This window comes from Dermochelys coriacea, chromosome 24 (genome assembly GCF_009764565.3).
Source record: "Dermochelys coriacea isolate rDerCor1 chromosome 24, rDerCor1.pri.v4, whole genome shotgun sequence".
Classification (NCBI taxonomy): Eukaryota; Metazoa; Chordata; order Testudines; family Dermochelyidae; genus Dermochelys; species Dermochelys coriacea.
The window spans coordinates 9,560,186-9,566,185 of NC_050091.1; positions in this window are offsets into that span (position 1 = coordinate 9,560,186).

A 6,000-nucleotide genomic window follows, 5' to 3' on the forward strand; every position below is an offset into this window, starting at 1 on the left:
TTAAAGATAAGAAGGTAAATAGAAAGAATCCAATTACGCAGTATTTCTTTTTAACAGGGGCTCAGTCAACTTGATGTTAATTTGAACGTTTGTCCTGCCTAGTTCTGATTGATTGCTGTTGAACTCACTTGAATACAAGTAATTTTACCAAATGTCCCATATTCAGCATAGGGAAATGTGGTCACCCTATCAGCGGCCAGCCAATCAAAATCACCCCCCTCCATCCCTGAGCCTGTAGCCCTATGGGGCAGGCTGCCCAGTTTAAGGGGCAAGCCTCATTTTTAAGCCAGAGATGAGAAACAAATTCCTGCCTTTGGCATAGTGCGGCCAGAATTGCCTCAATTTCCCAAAGCTCAGGGCTCCTCAGTCTTGCTCCCTTTTAAGTCCATAGAGGTTTCATCTCTGCTTTCAGAGGGAGCTGAATTGTGGTCCCTGAGTTGTTAACCCAAGTCTGCCAGGACAGCAGGCACATCTCTTGCAATGGCCACAGGATGTAATTCCCCCTCAACCCAGTGCAGATGGTCAGCACGAGGGCTTAAGAGGGATTTAAATGGTGTGTAGGCTTCCTGCCAGCCCCTCTGCACTGGAGTGTGGCTGCCCTCGCTGTGTGACCTTGGACACGCCATTGCCTCTCTCTGTGCCTCAGTTTCCCCATCTGTAAAAGGAAAGCAATAATATTACCCTCCCCTGGCAGGGGGAATTCACCCTAGGAGCTTAACTCTTCTGCAAGGAGACTCGCATCATTTCAATGACATTATTGGGCCCTTACCCTGATCACGTCCGTGGCCGTATTTCAGCTCAGGTTAGGAGAGGGAGGTGGGGTGTCTGGCTGTAGCACATGGGCTGGCAGTCAGGGGAGAGCTGGGCTTGACTCCCTGCTTTCTTACCTACTCCCTGGGTGACCTGAGGCAAACCTTTTGTACTGATGGTTTAGCAACTGGTCTAGTTGGATCACCACCATCCTGTGAGGTGGACATAGTTAGACTGGTGTAAAGGCACCTCGATCGTTAGAGTGTACAGATGGAGACAAAATTAACTGTGTATAGCTACATCTGGAATCTCTCTGGGCCTCCACTGCAGTGCTGGGCTAATACACCTTCCTTCAATGTCTTGTTTATTTAGCTCAGACCAGGCCAGAGACATCTACATGCACTGTGGGCCCGCACAGCACTGCCCAGCTCCTACATAGCACTTTGTATCCAGAGAGCTCCAAGCAAATAGCATATCCTGCCCTGTAGTGGGACAGCTGCCTCACTCTGCTAGGTTAAAAGCCGTCAAGCTAGGCTGATTGGGGAAGCAGCCACAGCTGTGGCCAGCTAAATTCGGTCCCAGCTGGCCCTGATAAGAGGGTTGTGGGCTAGGAGCTGGGAGGAGTCTTACTCTAGCTGTGGAGTGGGAAGGGCTAGCTGCCTGGGGGTAAGGCACCCAGTGCAGTGCAGTGCAGTGCAGTGCAGTGCAATGCTGGGTAAGGGGAGCTGGGGAGCTCCAGCCTGGTAAACCCCCAGGCTGCAGGCCTTGGTGAAGGTCCACAGAGATACTGGAGATACAGCCTGGGAATGGGCAAAGGCAGCAGATCCTAACCCCTTGCTAGTGATGAGTGGCCATTACAGATAACGGTCTACCCCAGTGAGCATAGGGCTAGATGATGACTGGCAGTAGCCACTGAGACAAGGAGGGTTTAGAGGGTTGGGGGTTCCCCTGGGAGGGGAGACCCAGACTGTGGGTTACTGCTGGGGGCAGAACCCTGAGGTAAAGGGGCACCAGGGTCTGGAAGGGACATGGGGGGCCTGAGGCAGGTGAGCCACTGGCCTGAAGAGGGTGCTCTGGGCTGGAATTGAGCTAATTCCCAGGTCAACTAGCAGGAGGCACCGTGCCAGTGAGTTTTCACTTTGCTACATAGCCCCAATTTACAGATGGGAATACTGAGGCACATGAGAACACACAGCAGGACAGTAGCAGAGCTGGGATCAGAACCGAGTCTTTTGAGTCCCAGTACCATTCCTTAGGCATAGGATGAGCCTGGCTCTGGAGAGGATTTTGTACCCCTACTACTTCAGGCCTGATGGCTGACTGCCTTCTTGCTCAGTGGAAGCTGGCACTGGAGGTGTAAATGGTGCTCAAGGCCATGGGTGCAAGGCAGCCTCCAAACCCATGGGAGGGGTGATGTGAGGTGGAGCCCGGTCAATTGAGAGAGATGCTCAGGATGGGCTGCGGGGACAAAGGGAGGATAGAAAAGGGCTGGAGAAAGAGTAATGAAACCCAGAGAAGGAAGGAGATGAGAGCGGGGAGCCAAGGGGTCCGTTCCTGTTTCAAGGTTAATTAAGTACTTAGATTCCTGTTACAGCGACAGTTAAGGAAAACAGAGAGCAACAGCTGCAGGAATGAGGAAAACCACAATTCATGCAGCTCCACTCTGCTGAGGGGCTGGCACCCCTCGTAGGGATAGATCCTTTAATAGCAGGATTCTCCCCTTGCTCACATTCAGTGGGGGTAATCCACTCCCCTACGGGCCTGATTTCCTATTGCCCTGCACCTTCTGACCCCCACCGGAGCTGGGGTAAATAGTAAATTCACCGCAACACGCATGTTTTGGAGAACTGAAACGATTCCCAAACGTAACACCCATTTGCCGAATAGTTTCAACCAGAAAATGTTGTTGTTGTTTTTTAAAGGACTGAAGCACCGTTCACCAAACAGCTGGAGGATGACAAGATGCTGCGTGCCCAGCCATTAGCACTCGTTTGGACTAGGGAAAACTGGCCTGGAATGGCCTCACGCTAGCTGGTGTGGAGACAGTGTCTGAGCTCCGCTCTCCTGCTGTACAGCTGAGGGCTCTGACCTAGGGGATCTCTCTCAAGCTCTCCTGGTGAAGCTAGTCCACTGCCTATAATCATTAAACAGTCATTTGTCCAGCAAGCGACCGAGAGAACAACTCTGCAGCCTAGTGGTTAGAGTGCTCGGGTAGGAGACCTATGTCCCTGCTCCACTGACTAAATATTTGTGCCCTGAGTGGCTAGTCAAGGTTGGGAGGCGGCCCAGCTGGGAGCAGAAATTGGGGACAGTCAGGTATGTCTCTGGCCTGGTCTACACTAGGAAAAATCTACCCCCCTGAGTGACACAGTTAAAGTGACTTACCCCTGGTGCAGACAGCGCTAAGTCAACGGGAGAATTCCCCTGTCCACCTAGCTACCACCTCTCAGGGAGGTGGAATACCTAGGGCGACAGGAGAAACCCTCCCATCAGCGTAGGTAGCGTGGTCACTGACAGCGGCACTGGTGCCACGTTTTAAGGGTAGACAAGCCCCCTTTTGCGTATTTCCAAAGAATGTACCGAGCCCCGGGTCTCTGAACACAGAGGGAATCAAATAGCAGGAACCAGCTTTGTTTGCTCCCAGCACCAAGAGCGCCCTTATCTGCTTGCACCCTATCACCACCCACTTACTGTTAGGTTCTGAGCAGACTCGATTAGCCTTGGTTTTAGGGATGGCCCCTTAACTCGCTCTTACAACTGGCTGAAATGGGGGACTAGTTCATACAACAGTTTAAAGAGGTTTTAACTCAACCCATAACAAGTTGTCACCCAGCTCATAACACCCTGGGGCAGCTTCAGCCAGAAAGACTGAAAGAGCGCCCCTCCCCCACATAGCTGGCTGGCTGGGGCCCCTTTGTATAATGTATGAGACCCAAGTTCCAATCCATTCACCACATTGGGCAGAGGGGGGAAATGAAGCTGAGTCTCCCCCAGGCCAGCTGAGGCCCCTAAGGGCCTCCCCCCCATTGTGTGAATCTATCTCCTAAGAAATGCCCCCAAACAAAATGTTTCAGGCCAGACAACACATTTTGTTCCCCTTAAATGGTCTGTCACAATTCACCAAAATGTTTCTGAATTTTCAAATTCAGTTCGACCCAACCAATGTATTACTTATGTTTGAACTCCCAGTGAACCAAAATATCAATTATTCTTCCAGCTCCGATTGCCACCTGTGCAAAGTCAGTTGGGACAGTCTGGCTGGGGTTAAGCAGGCAAAGTGCAAACAAAGTGGCTAGAGTGCTCTGGGGTTCGGCCAAGGGGAAACATCCCCTTCTTTTATCTGGGTCATTTATCGAGCCTCTCCAGTGACAGGAGTGCACCTCGGTCAGAATCCAAGCTCCCTTCCTTGCCCAAAGATTCCCCTTGTCCCATGTACGCTCTCACTGCTCTAGGCCACTTTCCACATGAGTTCTGCCTTCCTGTGTGGCTGCAATCTCAGTGCTGCTGTCTGCAGATTTTCTGAGCACTGAGAACACCTGCCAAAGGAAAACACTCGATTGCTCCCTGCCCTGCATCTTGGGTGGATATTTAATGTTATTTTACACAGTGAGCCAGATCCCCAGGTGGAGTATTTCAGCCTAAATTCACTGAGATCACTGGGTCTGACTTTCGTTCATGCTAAGGTCCCTTGACCCTGCCAGAGGGGTGTAATGAACAGGGTCTTACTCTGACTGGGAGTCAGGCCCGATGGGCCTATGCTGATTTACTCCAGGGAAAGAACTGGCCCATTTCAGACTAGTGCTTATGTCAGCTAAGCACACAGAAGGGGGAAAGATTCTGTTCTCACTCCACTCCCGGTGATGAAACACAGGTTAAAGGCACCTGGTAGGAGAGCTGAGTAAATAATGGATTTTCTTAGTTTAGGGCCCAAACCAAAAGATGAGAAGAAAAAAAAAAAACTTGGTTCAGGTCAGGTTTTCTCACCAAAATGAGAAATGCCCCAGAAATTCATTCTGGAAATGCCATGTGATGTGGCCAGTGTTAAATTTGCTCCCCGGGACAGGCAGCTGCTGAGTGAAATCAAGGCTCTTGGAATAGCAGCCATGAAACTGACAAGAATGTCAATTCCATTCAGCAACTGCAGGGGCTTACGGGGTCTGCAGCACTGAAACAGCCCAGCCCTATGGTCATTAACAGAAGGGATTTGACTCCAGAGCTGCCCCAGGACCACAGACCAGGAAGCTCCGGTCAAGGTTCTTCTTGGTGCTTTCAAGGTCCCTGCTGCAGAATCAGGAGCCAAACCCATTACAGTTGGGGCTCCCAGCCAAAAGCCTGAAAGTCCTAGCATGGCAGTGCTGCCTCAGAACCAAGGACCCTGGAAGCACTGGGTGCCTGGCTCTGGGGCAATCTGCCTGGCAGGTCAGCCCTAGCCTATCAGCCCCAAGCGACCCAGCTGGAGCCAGGGCTCCAGATCCAGCGGCTGGCAAGTTGCCTGTTACAGAACGTAGAACTTAGCAGCCCCAAGAGGCCAGCTCTAGCCAGGACTCCCGGGACTGGCAGGCTCCATGCTGTGGAGCTGCAGACCCTGGAACACATGGGAGACCTGCCTGTGGCTCTGTGAAAGTTTTGTCAAATCTGCAATAGAATCAGCAAAATATTTCAGTTCAGTGAATGGGCATTTTCTGGCTAAACTTAGCTTTGTTAATACCTGATTTACAGCCCTGTCTCCAGTCATCCCTTGCTAAGGAAAAAAACTTCGCATGGTTACAGCCAGGCAGCAATAATGATACCTATTGCACCTTTCATCCGGATTGATACAAACGTAACTTTCTTGATTGTCCGCTATATCTCAAGGGATCACTTCACCCACCACTGAAATGCAGCCACCTCTGAGATGAAAAGCAGCAGCTGTTTAATAATGTGCAGCAACACCATGAATCACCACCATTCTGCCAGGGTGGGTTTTATATGACCTTGCACTGGTGTCGATGGCTGCATGAGTGGACGGAGACCAGGTCTGGACACTTGCTGCCGAACATCGGACTGGCGTAAGCCTGGCTTTTCATTGGTGCAGCCGCTCTGTGTTAGGAGCCATTGGAGTTTGGTGCCCAGCTCCAGCCAATGCTTTGAAAATCCAAGTGCAGGTCTTTGCACCAGTGCAATGCAGTTTCCCAGATAAAGGCAGGACCCCACGCTACCAATTGTCCCCAGGTATTGCTGGTATAAGCCAGTGGAGCAGGCCCTGGGTTT